General features: G+C 44.2%; 1 protein-coding gene across 1 annotated transcript in view; it reads right to left on the bottom strand.

Annotated features, from left to right (window-relative positions):
- Positions 1-20,669, bottom strand: part of LOC126339150 (protein tiptop) — a 1,078,908-nt gene that overhangs the window by 637,132 nt on the left and 421,107 nt on the right. The window lies entirely within an intron of this gene.

Raw genomic sequence — 20,669 nt, 5'->3', positions numbered from 1 at the left:
AAATGAGGTTCATTTTCATACTTTTTCTTACAGATTTGGCTAAAACGCAATTCACTCCATAAGTTTCGATAAAAAGGGTTCTTACTGTAAGTCAAAGACACCAAGTGTCACCGGAAAACACCAGAAAAATAATTGTGGAATGTTACAAAAAATTAACAGTGGCTCATATCACAAATAATTTACCCTGCTGTGCGAAAGCAGTATTTGAGCAACATGGCATGTCGTTGATCCTATGAACATTATGATCACCACGATATTTCCGCCTTTGTTCGTTCAAAGTGTGTATGGCTAAAGCATTAGGTACATTTGATGTTTGGTCTGTCATATCAAAAATGAAGTGGCTCTTTCCTATGGTACCTAAAAGACTGCGATGCGATATCAGATTTTTTCAATCCGATTTAACTGATTTTCGGCTTTTAGATTTGGTACGGTGGTAACTGGTCTAAGTGCTGCCCACTACGTGCGGTTTGCGCTGGCTAATAGACTTTAATCTGTAAAACCAGGAGTCGTTGCATGATGCAAGTTACACGCCCCATTGACAGCACTTCAGAACTCCATAATGCGGACAGCAGTGTCGTTTCCGCTTACCTTCTAAAAAGCGTCTACAGTTGGTAAAAAAAAAAAATACTTTAACCGTTGTTGATCGCATGTGTAATGAGCTGCCACCAACCAAATACTTCGTCGATCGTGACATGTAGAAACAAAGTGGATTCACATAAAATCAAGCCCTGTCGGAGGTTCGAGTCCTCCCTCGGACACGGAAGTGTGTATTCAAAATTGGATATTTATAGTAAGGACTGTGGGACCAAACTACTTAGATCATCGGTCCCTAGGCTTACATACTACTTAATCTAACTTATCCTAAGGACAAAACACACACACATGCCCGAGAGAGGACTCGACCGTCCGACGGGGGCAGCCGCGCGAGCCGTGACAAGACGCCGAAGACCGCACGGCTACCCCGCGCGGCTAAAGTGTGTTTTCCCCTTAGTGTAACTAACTTAGCGTAACTTACAGTAAGTCAGATTAAGTAGTTTGTAAGGCTACGGACCGATGATCTCAGCAGTATTGTCCCATAGGAACTTATCACCATAAAGTCAAGCTCAAATTCCCTAATAGACAGTTGGTGTACTAAACACAACAGCTTTGTTGTGATCACAATTACTTGACTTTTGTTTGCTTTGCTTTAACAGGACAGTGCCACCGACGTAGATGAGTTTTGACTCAACGTAGGCGCTTTCAGCACCAGTCGTTACACTACAGGGCCCTGCTGGAGTTTCTGCTATGAGCTGCTAGGCAAGCGTGCCTCAGCCAACAGAACACCACACTGCTTGACCACTGTGTGCGGTGTGACTGCACCCTCACCATAAAATTTAAAGCACAGAAGTGAACGACAGCGAGAACACAGGTGTGAGAGAGAGGCAGCAGTCCAGAAGAACGCAGGCCTGGTCCAGGAGAGCGAGACGGCCGCACACCGTCGCCTTCACCAGTTTCACTCTTTTTATTCACAGCAGTGGAAATTCCACGATCCGATACGTTTTCACACATTCTCTACGTTTTCCAACTCTCCCTATGATCCACAATCTTTAATTTTTTTGTGCTTTTTCTTTCTTATGTAACGTACTGCTTACGTAGGTACATAAACATGCGAAAAGCTTTTAATTATCTAGATAACTGTGCCATTACAATTTGAGATGTCAGTAAAATTGAAATTTTATGACTGTCAAAGCAGAGCGTACAGTATAATTACTGTCTCACGCTCCTGGACAGAAATCCCACAGCTTAAATCAATAATCTGAACGGACGCGGGTAACTCAGCATCCGTGCTTCGGTTCGATGTTTTTACCTCCGCTAAATCGTAAAAAGGGCTATAAGATGATTGTTCGTGGAGAGTGACACTAAATAAAAAAAGAGTGGTCTCCACATAAAACCTCTCCACGTAGCCGAAAGCAAACCAGAAATTAAACTAATAAACCCACTTACATAGTAGATTCAATCTATTTCAGCTATAGACACTCCTCTGCATCTATATGTATACCTACACAATTACTCTGCAATTCAAAATTACGTGCCTAGCACGGGACTCATCGAACTATCTTCAAGGTATTTCTCTATCGTTGCTCTCTCGCACAACGCGTGTGAAAAACGAACACTTAAATCTCTCCGTCCGATTTCTGATTTCTCCCATTTTACTACGACTTTATAACAACAATTACTACAACTACAACAACAACTACTACTACTACTGCTCTCTAAAACGGGAAGCTTAGAACAAGTTTAAGCTTTGCTAAAACAAAGAACGCTATAGAAAAGCAGGCTTAACAGTGACCTAGACTTACAAAACGAAAATAAATAACTTGCCTTGGAAAGAAAACTAAAAGGTGTAAAGTAATCAGGGACCTACTCTCAAGCCGTGGGAAACGTTACGATTAAGAATTGACTAATTCTAATCAAAACAAGGGAATAGCATGATGCAATAAAGATGTCAAAATTATTGTAATCCTTTTTTGTAAGCAGAGAATATAATACAAACACCAAGCTTAAACTGTGCAGATTATCATTCCTTCTTTCTATGCAGAACGAAATTTGGAAAAAGAGCTATCCTTGTGAACTGGACGCGCCTTTTCTGGTAATGATTTACATATGACAGACAACGTAAAGGAACGCTAGAGCAAGTAATACGTTATGATCATATAAAGAACACAGTTTAGATGTTTGGCACGTGCTAGAAGTAAGTCTAAACCCTGGGCAAAGATTCCGAAGCGCAGGACTTATCTTAGTGAAACGTGGCTAGGCCACGGGATGGTGGAAGAACACTGAGGCAGAAAGACAAGACCAGTGATCCAAACGTCATCGTCTATAGACGCTAAAGTTTGCAAATATATACTGGAAGGTTTTTTAATGATACAAGTGCTACCTCGATTAAATTAAACACTGCAGGAAACAAATGATTTGAGTCGACGCAAATGGTGGATATGAGGACTACAAAATAGTGAAAAAAAGAGAAACAGATTAATGATGCTAAGTGTAACACAGTCGCCGGCCGGGGTGGCCGAGCGGTTCGAGGAGCTACAGTCTGGAATCGCGCGACCACTACGGTCGCAGGTTCGAATCCTGCCACGGGCATGGATGTGTGTGATGTCGTTAGGTCAGTTAGGTTTAATTAGTTATAAGTTCTAGGGGACTGATGACCTTAAACGTTAAGTCCCATAGTGCTCAGAGCCATTTGTAACACAGTCAGTGATGCAATTAGACTACGAAGTATTGATCATCAAAGTCTCAAGAAAATCTAAAGCGTAAGTGGGAGAATACTATTCCACTCATAATTCGTGTAGCAAACGAGTGAATTCATATATTGCTCCACCCTTACTGATGTGTCGGTAATATTCCGAAGTGATTCAGGGACATTTTCTTACCTATTGGCATGAACGTGCACAAGACTTCCTGGTTGAGGGATGTATGTAAAAGTCTGAACAAATTGGTTTGTGTGTAGTGTGGTGGCGAGAGTGGGATACGCTATTAGGTAGCAGCCCTAAAATCGGTCTTCACACAAACCAGCGGTTGTGTAGGAGTAACGGGTGAACGGGTGGATTGACTCTATCGTGGGAAAGAAACTTATCGGTGGAGCGATTAATCTGGCCGTAAAACAAATTCAAGTCCCCCGTGGCACGAATTTGCCAGGCGGGGCGGGAAGAGCAGGAACGTGGGATTTTCCTGGTGTCTATTGCGGCCGCATTCCTCCCCATCCTCGATGCCAGGCCAGATTAGCTGCACTGCCCAACTTGCTTAAACACTTAGTGCTTAGCCGACCATGGACGCCACGAAGCTGTTTTAATTAATAATTTATCACGACGCTATTGATCAGGCTTTTGTGGCGAGCAACGGCAGATCTGAGGCGTGCGCTCGTCGTTTGCTAATACTGATTCGGCACCGACAGCCGCCTTTTCAATCTATTTTAAGGCTTCCGGGGGCCATACGTGTCTTACACTATTTATTTTTATGTTAACGGCGCTCACGCAACTCCAGGTACAGATAGGGTGAGTCTATTTTGAGCAGCGGTCGTCCGGCTGGACAAGTTTTCTCGCAGGTGTTGCCGTTTCTGGTCTCATTTTAATAACAAGCAAGGTCTTTGTTACAATTGTCGAGCAAGTAATTGACAGTATTGTGGGTATGCATAACCAAATACTATAACACATATTTTGCACAATTACACAATGTTTCGCAGTTAAACTAATAATTGTTCGCATATTACGGTTGCCATCAAGGTTTTCTTTACGTTTCCCTTGGTTGTCGACAAATACTGGAACAGTAAACCCCGCTCCAAGTATCAGCTCGCATGGTATTTGGCTGAAATGTGCCTGACCTTCCAGTGAGTCATTCCTGACTTTACGGGAAGAGAATGAAATCTTTTAAGAAGAGAAATCTCTAGTATACCCCCTCACCCCAAAGGCGTTTGGGAATTAGCGCCTCATAACCAAAACTGCTCTGATGGGAAATGTCTCTGATCACTATGGGATTTAATATCTGAGGTCATCAGTCCCCTAGAACTTAGAACTACTTAAACCTAACTAACCCAAGGACATCACACACATCCATGTCCGAGGCAGTATTCGAACCTGCGACCGTAGCGGTCACGCGGTTCCAGACTGAAGCGCCTAGAACCGCACGGCCATCAAGGCCGGCTTCTGATGGGAAAATTGTGAGTAAGATTTACTGAAGGTTACATAGGTTATCAGGAGAACACGATACTTAGTAACCCTCTCCGCAATATTATGTTCCCACATGGAACCCGTCTTCTCCACGTACAGATCGGTAGGAGTTGCCAGTAAGGACCAGCACCTTGAACAGTCCGTTTCACATTCGGAGTAGCGCAAAGATTCTCACTATCCATCATTGCTCAAGGACGCCGCAAATATTCAAAAGCACTAGGCACTTTTTATAAGTGTAACAGATACAAAAAGTACAAATACAAATCCACTGTTCGTGATCCTTTGTAAGGGAGGTGCTTAGCAAATCCGACCACCGTAATAAAGAATATGTGTGTGACGGAAGCGTCGCTTATGTTGCTGCGTTTAGCTTCAACTGTGCTCTGGCTTGTCGCCCTGAGGATTTGAGGTCAAAAGTTGATTGGTGGGTTGGTTGACGAGGAACTAAGTGGTGGTGGGGGATTAAGAGATTAACAGTGAGGTCATTATTCCGTCCTTCATCGTATAGTCCATTTGGAGTTACTGACATTAGCCACAGATCTGATCGAATAGTGATAATACGTGTAAGAGTGGTCAGATCGAGGTAAAAGTATATGGGTCGTGACGGTCTGCAGTCCAGAGGGAAGACGAGGCCTCGCTAGCTGACCCTGGAAGAAGTTATCATCTCTTCGTTTTGTTCCTCAATCAGTCTTTCACGGATCCATATCTCTGCGACTACCATGGTATGACTCGCAATTAGAAACCAGTTCCATGGTGCCACTTTCACAATATCTCCTTTCGTCCACATTTCCACCTCAGTAAGCCTAACTTTTTTCACTGTTACTTTCCACATAATTTTTCACCTGGTCTGAGTATTGTGACCAGATGAAACTACTTTCATCTGGCTATAATTGTGGGTTCTTAAAGTGCTATGGGAGAATGCACATCAAACTAGAACACATGAAATACTAGTTCACTTCAATACATAAATGAATAAAAGACTTGCGTAACTTTGATACATTCCTCTACTACAGGATTGCTTCATAATTTACAACTGTCATAGACCAACTTGATGCACTCATTAACAAACTGTTCTCTTGAGGTATAATGCTCGACATTTACAGCAGTACGAATTCATCTGAAATTTCACTACTCGTTGGTCCTAGTCGATGATTTTGACCACTGTAGTTGAGGTCTCGGACTGTAACAGAGTTTTGGCATGCTCGACACTATATTGACCTCAGTGCGAATGTGTTGCTGTTGCTGAGAGAGAGATGTGGTCTTCTGGAGTGCCTCACATACGTCGTTGCGGATTACAGTGAGCCCACACTGATGTCTGTGGTAACGACCCGCGGTGTCGGTTTTGGTGAGAAGGCAAGGTTTATTATTATTTCGGTTGTAGACATTCCGGAACCAGGTCCATCAGTGAAGAACCTGCGACTGGGAGCGTAGCTCCAGTTCAAGAGCCGTTTGTGGTGTACTGAGATACCACACAACAAGCGTTTGTGACAATTGGTACCAGAAGTACAGTTGATGTCCGTCCGCAGCAGCAACATCGCTGCACGCAAACCAGTCACGCTGTCCGCGAGAATCACGGCCCCTGGAGCGGCAGCGCCACCAAGAAGAGACGCGCGCTTAAATAACCGAGCACCAGCAGAAGTTATCAGTTTCAGGTCGTCATAAATCAGTCGGAGTCTTACTACGGAGCTCCTGCACAACGTTCGTCTTATCTTCAAGTACTTGTTTTGCAAATCAAACTGCCCTTTCCTGCTGCTAGGTACTTTATTTATCCCATACGCGCTTCGCCTTCTCCTGTTCTAAGGCATCATCAGTGGGATCTATAACGATACAGTTTTGTTAGTTATGGATTATCAAACACTTCACTTCGTGAATTATTGTGAAAAAAGTAATTACTTACGATTTGCTGATCTACGTTTTCTCACATCTGGTCTGGAGGTCGCACTACCACTTTTATCACTGCCATATATTTACATCTTTGTGTTCTCGCCACACACACACTGTTCACCATGTTTCTCACTCTTTTTTGTGGTGGACTATCGTTCTTTTGTCACTCGATACAACTATTTCGTCGTACACTTCTTTTCACTGGGTAAATAATGCGATTCCATTACGTGTTTCATCTTCTTTTGTATGTTTACCTATTTGTTGCCAACCTAACGAAGTATATGTTCGTTACTAACTTCTGTTTATGATGTTTATACCGTGTGTGTGTGTGTGTGTGTGTGTGTGTGTGTGTGTGTGTGTGTGTGTGTGTGTGTGTGTGTGCATGAGTGAGAGAGGGGGGGGGGGGGTTAGAGCCGAATTTAATATATTTTTGTGGGGGGGGGGGCGGTAGCTGTTAGCGAATGGCTGAAAACTTTAGTGACAGATGTTTTGACTTTCTGTTTCAATATTATCCACAAAAAAAGTGAGAAACATGGTGAACAGTGTGTGGATGGCGAGAGCACAAAGATGTGAATATATGGCAGTGATAAAAGTGGTAGTGCGATCTCCAGACCAGATGTGAGGAAACGCAGATCAGCAAATACACAAGTAATTACCTTTTTTTACAAAAAATCGCGAAGTGAACTGTTTGATAATCTATAACTAACAAAACTGTATCGTTATAGGTCCCACTGCTGATGCCTTAGAAGAGAAGAGGGTGAAACGCGTATGGGATAAATAAAGTTCCTAGCACCAGGAAAAGGCAGTTTGATTTGCAAAACAAGTATTTATATGCTTGCTGCGGAGGATGGCCACACAAACAAACTTGTTATCTTCAAGTCGTTGAATGAGATGGAAACAGTGAGCGATAGACAGTGGTTAGTCTTCACAAGAAACAGAACAGTGAATAGAATTATCGTGTATGGACAGGGACCGCGTATCTAGAGATTCAAACTGAGTACTGTTAGTCTAGAACTGATCTTCGAATAATATATCCGACTGTGGTGCAGAGAAAACTGTTTACAAGGCAACCTCCCCATCGCACCCCCTACAGATTTAGTTATAAGTTGGCGCAGTGGATAGGCCTTGAAAGACTGAACACAGATCAGTCGAGAAAACAGGAAGAAGTTGTGTGGAACTGTGGAAAAATAAGCAAAACATACAAACTGAGTAGTCCATGGGCAAGATAGGCAACATCAAGGTCACCATCAGTTCAGGAGCTCCGTGGTCCCGTGGTAGCGTGAGCAGCTGCAGAACGAGAGGTCCTTGGTTCAAGTCTTCCCTCGAGTGAAAAGTTTACTTTCTTTATTTTTGCATAGTTATGATCTGTCCGTTCGTTCATTGACGTCTCTGTTCACAGTAATAAGTTTAGTGTCTGTGTTTTGCGGACGCATCACAAAACCGTGCGATTAGTAGACGGAAGGACGTGCCTCTCCAATGGGAACCGAAAACATTTGATCGCAAGGTCATAGGTCAACCAATTCCTCCACAGGAAAACACACCTGATATATTCTATACGACACTGGTGACGGCATGTGCGTCACATCACAGGAGTTCGTTGTCGACCCACTTAACTTGTACACTTGGTGAATGGGTAAAAAGATTCTTCTACCTAACCCGATTTAGGTTTTCTTGTGGATGTGATAATCACTCCCAAAAAAGTGATGAAAACATAACAGTTTGTCACATAAACTGAAAATAAAAAATTAAACTTTTCACTCGTTGAAAAATTTGAACCAAGGACCTTTCGTTCTGCAGCTGCTCACGCTACCACAGGACCACGGCGCTCCTGAACTAATAGTGTCCTTGATGTTGCCTGTCTTGCCTATGGACTACTCAAGTTTGTATATTTTGCTTATTTTTTCACAGTTCCACGCAACTTCTTCCTGTTTTCTCACTTGATGTGCGTTCAGTTTTTCAAGGCCTATCCACTGTGCCAACTTATAACTAAATATGAGGGGGGTGCGATGGGGAGGTTCCCTTGTTAGTTTATGTTCAGGGGACCCTAGCCAAAGCAGAACTTATAGGCTAAACCTGCGTTCCACAATTGTTGTAACTAGCGTTACTGAAGTTGAGTACCATATCATTACTATTCACTATTTTACACTGGTCTAGAACCCACGCATCCGTGCTACCAGGACACCTTTCATAGTCTTTTTCAGCAGCAACGAGATTTTCATCAGAGTGGACGCCCGCCAGGCCACTACACCGTTCGGAATTTTTTAAGACGCCACTCGCGAGAGGGGCAGGGGCTTTCACAGTACTGGTGGTTTCTGTGAGAACGAAGCAAGAGCAGACGGCGGCGCCGTCCTCGCGCCGTGGGAGGACGCGCTACCTGGCGGCGGCGGCCATTACGACCCACGCGCGCCCAAATTGCGCTCTAAATGCCGCTTGGCATTCCGGGCCGGCTGCCCGGCGACAACGCGTACCCCTCGGATGCCAACTTGCGACGTCTTTTCCCGTTAATTGCTCTCGATTTTCTCCGCCGTTTCATTCAGTTCGTCCCTCTACCTCCCTCTCTCTGACTTAATTCCGCTCTGTAACATTATAGTCAACACGGTCGCCCACCTTTCTGAATCGTATTAGAACGTAAGAAATGCTTACCACACTGGAACGTAAGAAAGGATAGCAAATACAGTAGAGCGTCGATTATCCGAAGTAATTGGGGGACATGGGTGTTTGGAAAACTGGTTTCTTCCGATAATCGAACTGTACATGTTATTTTGCAAATAGAAGTACTGTACAGTAAATTTATTCATAAAAACAGTGGCGAGCTTGATTGTTTTACGGCTTGTTGATCGATCAGTAGAATCAAGCAAAGCTATAAAATCTGCTATGAGTATAGATTTAAGTGTCAGGAAGTCATTTCTGAAAGTATTTGTATGGAGCGTAGCCATTTATGGAAGTGAAACATGGACGATAAATAGATTAGACAAGGAGAGAATAGAAGCTTTCTAAATGTGGTGCTACAGAAGAATGCTGAAGATTAGGTGGGTAGATCACATAACTAATGAGGAAGTATTGAATAGAATTGGGGAGAAGAGAAATTTGTGGCACAACTTGACTAGAAGAAGGGATCGGTTGGTAGAACATATTCTGAGGCATCAAGGGATCACCAATTGCATCGAACCAGTCTCTGGACTGAAGACCACAACAACAACAACAGTCTTAGTGGCTGGCAAGTGCTAAGGCGCCAGTCTATTGGCAACCCGCCACCAGCTGCTTTCAATGAATGGGAAATCTAAAGTACGTGCTAGCGAGGTCAATAATCGGAAAACCTCTGTATGAAAGTACGAGGGTCGTTCAGTAAATGATGGAACACTTTTTCTCTCGGCCAATTTCGGTTGAAAAAAATGCGAAATTTGTTGTGGCTTAGTGGAACATTCCGGCTTCAGCCCCTATAGTTTCATGAAGTTGCGATAGGTGGCGGTACTACAACGTAGCCTTCAAAATGGCATCTGTAACAGAGTTGCGTTCCAAGCAGAGCACTGTAATTGACATTCTTTTGGCAGAAAGCCAGATTCACACAGATATTCACAGGCAGAATGTCTACCGAGGTCTGGCAGTGAACAAATTTCTGCGAGTCGTCGGGCGCGGTGTTTGTCATAATCGCAACGAGGTCGCACAAAGCTGTGATTTGTGCAGCGTTGGACCATGCGGACACCCTCATTCGAGGTAATCGACGACAAACGAACTTCTCGTTCTCCATGAGAACGCTAGGTCTCACATAAGTCTGCGCACAATAGAGGAGCTCGTAAAACGTCGTTGGACGGTTATTGCTCATACACGTTGCAGCTCGGATTTTGCGCCTTCCTTCTTTCAATCGTTTGGTCAATTCACGGGCCAGCCGGTGTGGCCGAGCGGTTCTAGGCGCTTCAGTCTGGAACCGCGCTGGTGCTACGGTCGCAGGTTCGAATCCTGCCTTAGGCATGGATGTGTGTGATGTCCTTAGGTTAGTTAGGTTTAAGTAGTTCTAAGTTCTAGGGAACTGATGACCTGAGAACGCTAGGTCTCACATAAGTCTGCGCACAATAGAGGAGCTCGTAAAACGTCGTTGGACGGTTCTTGCTCATACACGTTGCAGCTCGGATTTTGCGCCTTCCTTCTTTCAATCGTTTGGTCAATTCACGGGCCAGCCGGTGTGGCCGAGCGGTTCTAGGCGCTTCAGTCTGGAACCGCGCTGGTGCTACGGTCGCAGGTTCGAATCCTGCCTTAGGCATGGATGTGTGTGATGTCCTTAGGTTAGTTAGGTTTAAGTAGTTCTAAGTTCTAGGGAACTGATGACCTGAGATGTTAAGTCCCATAGTGCTCAGAGACATCTGAGCCCATTGAAGGATGGACTCCGCGGGAAGGAGTTCGTGGATGATGCGGAGTTTACTGATGCAGCAAGTCGTTGGCTCCGACGTCGACCAGAAGAATGGTACCATGGGGGCATACAGGCCCTTCCAGTATGGTGCCGTAAAGCCGTCGTACTGAAAGGAGATTATGGGGATAAATAGGGATTTATAGGCGAAAGAGTGGGGAATAATATGATGTATTGGAATCCTGAACAAAGCTGGCCTGCTTTCAGAAAAAAAGTGTTGGATTATTTATTGAACGCCCCTCGCATTTCAAGACAACTAAGAACGTCATCAGAGTTCTTGAAACGTAAACGTCAGGGGACCTACAACACAGGATGCAGCCATCAGTCACGTCTGAAATGTAAGGCTTGGTGTCGGAATCAACGATGATGCGAATCAGAGGTGATATTCTCGTTTACCTAAAGGAATACCATAAGATCACATAATGTGCTGGTCCTATATGAGGATGACGTACGCAGTCGAGCGACGTTCGTTCTCCTCAGAGCTCCCACACACTAACCAGTCCTTTCTGATACTGTGTGAAGAGCCAGAACACGTCTTATAAGACGACGTTGTGCAGCTCCTGCGCCCAGAGGTTACGGGATAGGTTTTCTCAAAACTGTTCTGTACCCTAATTAATAACCCACTATCAAAGTTAAAGCCAACAGTCTTCCACAATGGTAACACAAGTTCCCGTCAGATCACCGAAGTTAAATGTTGTCGGGCTTCGTTAGCATTTGGATGGGTGACTGTCCGGGTCTGTAGAGCGCTGTTGGTTGGTTCAAACGGCTCTGAGCACAATGGGACTTAACATCTGAGGTCATCAGTCCCCTAGAACCTAGAACTACTTAAACCTCACTAACCGAAGGACATCACACACATCCATGCCCGAGGCAGGATTCGAACCTGCGACCGTAGCAGTCGCACGGTTCCAGACTGAAGCGCCTAGAACCGCTCGGCCACAATGGCCGGCCGGTATGGGCTGTGTTTGTATGGTCTAACCAATTATTGACTGGAAATGATTACGTTCGGCTGCTTGGAGACCATTTGCCGCCATTCAAGCACTTCGTGTTCCCAAACAACGATGGAATTTTCATGGATGACAAAGCCCCATGTCACCAGGCCAAAGTTGTTCGCGATTGATTTGAAGAACATTCTGGAGAACTGAAGCATATGACTTGGTCACGACGTGAATGCTATCAAACGTTTATGGGACATAAGAGGTCAGGTCGGGTACAAAATACTGCACGCTGTTCACTTGATGTCAGTATCATATCGTTGCAGCCTCAATGGCCAGAAAAACAAGTTCCCCGGCGTCACTGCCAAGAACCTGTAAGCTTTCAACTACACCCGTGACCGTTCTTCAAAATAACGGTGTGTTTAATGCAAACTTTCCGTCCGGTAGCATGTATTCGTTACAACTAACAAATGAGTTTAATCTGGTTGGATCCAATATTCTGACAGAGGAATGTGCAAAGGACACACGAGAGACATGGAGACCACACGGGCGACGCAACGGCAGATGCCAGGAAGAAACTGAAGAGCAGAGGAAAGCACGTCTCTACGAAAATTTATGCGCCGAGCCGGAGTGTTAAGAGTGTTTACAACGCGACGGTATGCACTTGATCATTCCGATGCAGGTCTCGGTACTCCGGCACGGCAGCTGTGCGTGCCAACAATAGCCGCCCGGCTCATTCAGCTTTGTGCCAGTAGCTGTGTTCACTTGCTTCCAGAATTATACATGAGCAAGGTGTGTCCACTGTAAAGTCGATAACATAATGGTTCTGGTATAAGCCCTGTACTTGCAGGCGTGAAATCTGTTATTAGAGAAGAACATCTCTTGGAATATGGTAATCTCAAGTAACAAAGTGTTCTGCTTTGTCAACCAATAAAGAAGGTGGTATTACACATCTTAAAAATAGCTTTCTTGTAATCAGCAAGAAATGTTCCCTTCAATGCTAAAGCTAAATCTACTACTACTCTGCGAATCACACTTAAGTGCCTTCACACTAATTGTCTATTACTCCACTCTCTCTCCAGAATAGCGCGTGGGACAAAAACGAACAACTATATATTTCCGTGCAAACCCTAATTGCCCATATTTTTTATTATGATTGTTTCTGCCTATGTAGGTTCGACGTCAGCAAAATATTTTCGCATTCAGAGGAGGAAGTTGGTGATTGAAATTTCGTGAGAAGATATCGCCGCAACGAAAAAGTCTTTGTTTTAATGATTTCCACCCTAAATCCCGTATCCTGTCCGTGAAACTCTCTCCCCTACTTTGAGATAGTACATAACTTGCTGCCTTTCTTTGAACTTTCTCGATGTAATCCCTTAATCGTATTTGATAAGGCTCCCACACCACGCAGCAGTATTCCCAAAGAGGATGGATAAGCGCGTTAAGTAGGCTGTTTAAGTTTTTATGTTGGTAACGCCACGTAGAGCTCTGTATGAAAATCACTGACTGTGCTGCGTCCAGTTTGTGGCTTATTGGCATTGTTGGAATATTCGCTTGTGTAGTGTTGGACAATTGGATGTCAACAGGGCGTAGCGTTGTGCAGTTGGAGGTGAGCCGCCAGCAGTCGTGGATGTGGGGAGAGGGGAGAGAGAGAGAGAGAGAGAGAGAAATGAAATTTCTTTAATTGCATGTCACAATATATACTTTTGAACGCTTTTAAGGTAAATACGTTGTTTGTTCTCTATCAAAATCTTTCATTTGCTAACTATACCTGTCAGGAGGTAGTGCTTTCAGTAGTTAGAGTATTTTATTTAGTTGGCAGTTTTGGCGCTCGAAGTATTGTAGTAGTTCGAGTAACGAAGATTTTTGTGAGGTAAGTGATTCATGAAAGGTATAGGTTATTGTTAGTGAGGGTCATTCTTTTGTAGGGATAATTGAAAGTCAGATTGCGTTGCGATAAAACGAAAATATTGTGTGTCAGTTTAGTGAAGATTAGAATAAGTAAAGAGAGAACTGTCTGAGTACGTTCAGTTTTGCTCACTGTTTGAAAATCAAATAACGTAAGAGTTTTTGCAGCACTCCTCGTCTCTAGCACATTCTAACTATAAGACTTGAGCTCTGCATGTGCGTCACAGCCCCTAAGATTTTAGTTGGTTGGGCCTTACTTACATATAAGTATCTCTTTAAAAGATATGTTGAGAGTAAAAGTCAACAACAATGAACGAAATCTGTATTTATAAAATTTTTCTTTGTGTTGATTACAAAGTTGGTAGCACACGTTATTAAAGTGAATTGACACCGCTTAGAGTGTACTAAGTTATTTTCACTTTCTGGACCCTACTTACACATCAGTAACTCTTTAAAATGTACGTAGCTAATGTAATTCAACAACCATTAACAGACTTTATTCTTTTTACCCGTTTAGGATGAGCGTACCCCCGCTTGGTAATGCGCGTTATGGAAAATGCATTGGTCGCCGTCGTCGGCTGATACTCGTAACCGAGTTTTCATTTCTCTCCTGAGATTTCCTTCGTCACGGTTCAGGCGTGGAAGCGTCGTTGATGGCATAGCAATCCAATCCCATCGTGAAACAGGCAGCCACAGACATTACAGCTGATGGAAGGTGGGGGACGTGGCTGAGCCTGGAGGAGTTTACGTCTCTGGCGTTTGTCATTCTCCATTCTTCGACGTTCCAGCTCAAAGTTTTGAAGAGCATTTGAGGTGACTGAGTGCCAGCGACTTCGATCTTCTGCTATTGTGGACCAGTTACTCGGATAGATGTTTCTTGTACTGATCCATATAACGTTTGAGAGGGGCACCTCGTGGCCTTTTACCTGTGCTCACTTCGCTGTACAGCATTTGGCGTGGAAGCCTGTCGTTTTTCATCCGTTGGACATGTCCGGCCCATCTGAGTTGATGCCCAGTGATAAGAGCTCCCATGCTATACATTTTTGCTTTCTCAAGAACAGCCGTGTTGGATATGAAGTCATCCCGTTTCAGGTTCATAATATATCTTAGCTTCTGTTGCTTGAAGCAGATGATGCTGTAATTTACCGTCTAGTAATGTCATCCGAAGACCAGTATCAGTTGCAAAGCGATTTAGAAAAGATTGCTGTATGGTGTGGCAGGTGGCAGTTGACGCTAAATAACGAAAAGTGTGAGGTGATCCACATGAGTTCCAAAAGAAATCCGTTGGAATTCGATTACTCGATAAATAGCACAATTCTCAAGGCTGTCAATTCAACTAAGTACCTGGGTGTTAAAATTACGAACAACTTCAGTTGTAAAGACCACATAATATCGTGGGGAAGGCGAGCCAAAGGTTGCGTTTAATTGGCAGGACACTTAGAAGATGCAACAAGTCCACTAAAGAGACAGCTTACACTACACTCGTTCGTCCTCTGTTGGAATATTGCTGCGCGGTGTGGGATCCTTACCAGGTGGGATTGACGGAAGACATCGAAAGGGTGCAAGAAAAGGGCAGCTCGTTTTGTATTATCACGTAATAGGGGAGAGAGTGTGGCAGATATAATACGCGAGTTCGGATGGAAGTCATTACAGCAAAGACGTTTTTCGTCGCGGCGAGATCTATTTACGAAATTTCAGTCACCAACTTTCTCTTCCGAATGTGAAAATATTTTGTTGAGCCCAACCTACATAGGTAGGAATGATCATCAAAATAAAATAAGAGAAATCAGAGTTCGAACAGAAAGGTTTAGGTGTTCGTTTTTCCCGCGTGCTGTTCAGGAGAGGAATGGTAGAGAGATAGTATGATTGTGGTTCGATGAACCCTCTGCCAAGCACTTAAACATGAATGGCAGAGTAATCATGTAGATGTAGATGCGTTGTAGTTTCTTCAGATCACAGCAATATAACGTCCAGGTTTCGCAACCATATAGCAGGGTAGAAATGACTTTGTACACCATCAGTTTGGTGTACAGTGTTAGGTCTTTATTCAGGAAGACACGCTTTGTAAGACGTCCAAATGCTACATGGCCAGCACGTAATCTACGCTCCACATCTTTTCCAGATAAGCAGTTAGATGACAGTATGCTTCCTAGGTAGAGGAAATGGTCCACTTGTTCCAAGGGTTGGTATTGCTACGGTTAACACTCTTCATCCCTTTCGCTACTTACATGTTTTACTTAACACCAGATTTGATATTATGTAAGCAGAAATGTGTGAGTGGAAAGTGATGACTCCTTTCTTCTAGCCTGGCTACAGAGTAGCTGTTCGTATCTTGGTCCGAGGGGTGGCTAAAACTAGCGGTGAGGGCTGCCGGTACGCTTACAGGAACTGCAGGCGATAGAACAGTCCCAAAGGCCGGCGCCCTCGGAGGCTCCGCAAGCCGCCCTGCGCACAGACCACAGAGCGAGGCGCGGCGCGGCGCCTAGCGGCAGGCGTTTGCGTTCCGCGTCGGCACCTGTTGGCGCGCCTCTGCCTGCGAAGAGCGCCGGTTCGCGGCTTGCCGCCTCCCGCTGCGAGCACCGATTGCTTAACGATCCGCCACTTGTACGAGACCACACACATCTGAGGACACGCTCAACGCCTACAACTGACACGGGATAGTACTTTAAATTAAACCTCTTTTACCTGCATCATACTCTGCCCGTTTAGTACACCATGTCAATCATTTCACTGATTAAGGAACTGGAGCCACATCACGTAAAAAAAATAAAATAAAAAAACACTTTAAGAGCGAACCTCAAGCCTGAATCAGGCGTCCGTACGAGGCGTGTTCTTAAAGCTGTAATTATTAAAACTGAAATAATTTAGTTACGTAGCTAATGATTTATAGGATCTATCTTAGTGTGAGGAAGACATAGTTATTTGGATTAATTATTACAAATTTTAAAGTTTTCTTATTGGCTTTCGGGACTTGCCCATACAGCTGTCCCAACAGTGGAAGGTCAATTATGACGATACGAACGTAAGGACAAAACAACACCTGGTCCCCGAGGAAGAAAAAATCTCTGACCCTGTCGGAAATCGAACTCTGTCTCCTTTCGTTTAGCAATCCGCAGCGCTGACCGCGCAGCTACCGTGGCGGACATTTAATAGTCTAAATCACAATATAATACCGGGTGATCAAAACTTAATAAACCACGGAATGATGTAGATAGAGAGGTAAAAATTGGCATACATGCTTGGTATAACATGGGGTTTTATTAGAACCACCCCATATTGCTAGACTCGCGAAAGACCTCTTGCGCGCGCTTTGGTGATGATCGTGTGCTCAGCCGTCACTTCCGTCATGCTTGGCCTCGCAGGTCCCCAGACCTCCAGACCTGAAGTCGCAAGTGTATCGTGATCGACCGACATCTCTAGGGATGCTGAAAGACAACATCAGACGCCAATGCCCCACCATAACTCCGGACATGCTTTACAGTGCTGCTGACAACATTATTCCTCGACTACAGCTATTGTTGAGGAACGATGGTGGACATATTGAGCATTTCCTGTAAACAACATCATCTTTGCTTTGCCTTACTTTGTTATGTTAATTATTGCTATTCTGATCAGATGAAGCGCCATCTGTCGTACATTTTTTGAACTTTTGTATTTTTTGGTTCTAATAAAAAACTTATGTCATTCCAAGCATGTGTGTCAATTTGTACCTCTCTATCTACATTATTCCGTGATTTATTCAGTTTTCAAATGTATTCTGGTTTTTTGATCACCCTGTATATTGACAACTATGCTGATAAGAATAACTTAAGGACGAAAATAACTTTCGCATAATTTGTCACTGTCAAGTAGCATGAAACTTGGACGATAACTGCATTGAGTTGCGGGACCTGCCCCATTTGCAACTATAGACGAGCCGTCCGCAAGCCATGTGACGTCAAGATTTCTCTGCATGACATCTGGCAATACGCTCCCGCCCTTTCATTCATTTCCGCCGATTACTTACTATGTTGTGTTACCTTATGTATCCCTTCCTTAAGTTTGGCACTGTAGTATATAAAACTAAATTTCGACCGAAGAGGCCTTGAAGGCCCAATAGCACCATCCGACCGCCGTGTCTACCACAGCCCCTAGATGCGGATATGGCATTTTCGGCCTTAGATTTATACATGTCAGATGATATCTGTTGAAGCAAAATCTTTTGCAATACCACTTGATAATGGCCTTTTGGCCGAAACTGCAGTTGTGAAATAAGCAGTCTTTACGCCGAATATAAGGTCCTTGAAAATGACTTTGAGTGCTATTACTTTGGTCTTGCTTGTGGAGATATTTAAATTGTTTACTGGTAATTTGGACACGACTGTGACCGGGATCTGCAGTTCGCATTCTGTTTTTCTGAAGATCGTTTGGCCGATCTGAAATAAAAGACTAATCACACGATCTATTTTACGACCATAGTGTTCACCAGTCCATTCTCGTAGGACGTTGTCACAACAAATGTTAAACGGCAAAGTTGACAGGTTGTAACCCTGACGTCGGTCCGTGTTGACGTTAATGGTTTCCTCATGTCTTGAGCGCTGTCTATGACTATCTCTGCACGATCATGTGGACTTTTGAGAAAGTAAATAACTGCCTAAAGTAGCGACTCTTACCCAGAGTGCCCCACAAATAATTCCTTCTCGCACCATAGACAGCCTTTTCTGTCCGCAGTTGACGGATAAAAGCCCACACCAGTGAGAATATTTCTGGGTATCCCCAATAATAAATCATTTGTAACCAAAAGTAAAAGGATAGTATCAATATTATGATTTCCGTCGATCGATAGTAATAACTGTTATTGTTTTATGTCTGTATTATTACCCATTCTGGACGGAGTGCCACAATGTAAGCTGGAATGAACAATTCGAGAGAGGAGAGGATAGATGCGTTGTCAACATTTGAAAGAGCTAAAGATAGCGAGGTAACCTTCCTGCATTTCCACTCAGTTACAAGTACCTCCTGTTTCCGTCGTACCAGCAGTAGCGTCAACGGCGATTATGATGTCCTTTAATAAATTCTGCATGACTGAAACAAAACTACGAGAATTAGTCATTTTAAGTACCCAGGCTCTGCTATACCGTTTGACAGAAACGCTGAAGTTAAAGAAAAACAGATGAAGTACGGACTAATTTGTGAAACAATAAGAATAACATTATTATTTTATGTTCGTAAAGAGACTTAATTTTATACAACAACGGCTGTCTCTAGTTTAATATATCGTAGCAAAGCCTCGGTGACGGGGGAAAATGGGCAACAGTAAATACAGGCAGCAGACAAGAGATTTTTAAGCTGAGAGAAGGGGTGTACAGGACAGGACAGGATGACAGTTACTGAATTATATAAAACAAAATCGGCATAACGTCTGAACAGTTTGCGTTAGGACGCTAAAATTGCACAATTGGCCTCAGGGCACGATGGGAATTAGTGACGTGAATATGATTTGGTTTAGCGACGAAGCCCTATTTCATTTGGATGGGTCCGTCAATAAGCAAAATTGGCGATACTGGGGGATTGAGAATCCGCATTTCGCGATCGACAGGTATCTTCACCCTCAACGAATGATTGCGTGGTGTGCAATATCCAGTCACGGAATAATCGGTGCGATATTCCTTGATGGCACGGTGGCTACCGAACGGTACGTGAAGGTTTTGCAAGACGATTTCATCCCCATTATTCACAATGACACTGGTTTAGACACGATGTGGTTCATGCAAGACGCAGCTCGAGCCCGACGAAGCAGGAGAGTGTTTGGGAACCGCATTCCGGCTCTGGGGTACCCAGAGGCCACTGACATGGACCTCGAATGGCCGCCATATTCTCTGGATCTGAACACATGAGACTCCTTATTGGAGGGCTATTTTACAGACAAGGTGTACATGAATAACTCCAAAACCATTGCTGAGCTGAAAACAGCCATTCAGTAGGTCCTCGACAGCACTGATGCTCCGACACTTCAGCGGGTCATGCAGAACTTCGCTATTCGTCTGCGCCACATCATTGCCAATGATGACAGGCATATCGAAAATGTCATAACCTAAGCCTGAAAACCTGTAGCGACGTTTACATGTCGAATAGAGCGTGTGCACGCCGTAGTTTGTAACTCGTTTACGTTTTTTTTTTCATGTTGTTCAATAATTTACACCCTGTATGTCAGGAGCTAAAAATCTTTGCCCTAAATGACAAGGTACCGAACTACAGGGAAAAGTTGGAAAATCATATGGATAGGATGGAAGAAAATCGACTTCACAATATGGCAAGATCCTACGTAAGAAGGAACAGAAGAGACGTCGGTCGACCGAGGGAAAGGTGGAAGGAGGCCGGAACGGATCAAAGGCCCAATCCTTGAAGGAAAGAAGTAGGAGAAGATCTTAGCAGGAAAGGAGAATGCGGACACACGAATGCTCAATATAATTAAAACAGGTACAAATATTTGCTTGAAATACGTGCAGATAGTACCGGTAGAGAACGAGTCTGTCGCCCCCGTTGCGGTTTCATTGAGCAGCAAGTTGTAGGCGCCGCGAGGAAGGAATGCGTGCCGGAGACAGCGCGAGTGAGGCAGCGCAGGCGACGCCCAATGACGGCGGTACATCTGGCAGGCTCTCCTGGCGCCTCGTAAATTTCCTCTTAGAGCAACACACAACCAAACAGTGCTTCCCTTCCTCCCAACAGCGCGTAAACAAACACGCCGCATTAACTTGCGCCCGGCACATGGACTGCTGCGCGACCGCGCCGCTCCGCCCACGGTAGCTGGCGCGGCCTTCCGCGAGCGATCACCACTGAATGATGGTTGTAAGT

The sequence above is a fragment of the Schistocerca gregaria genome, chromosome 1 (assembly GCF_023897955.1).
Source record: "Schistocerca gregaria isolate iqSchGreg1 chromosome 1, iqSchGreg1.2, whole genome shotgun sequence".
Lineage (NCBI taxonomy): Eukaryota > Metazoa > Arthropoda > Insecta > Orthoptera > Acrididae > Schistocerca > Schistocerca gregaria.
This window is presented reverse-complemented; position numbering and strand designations above follow the sequence as displayed.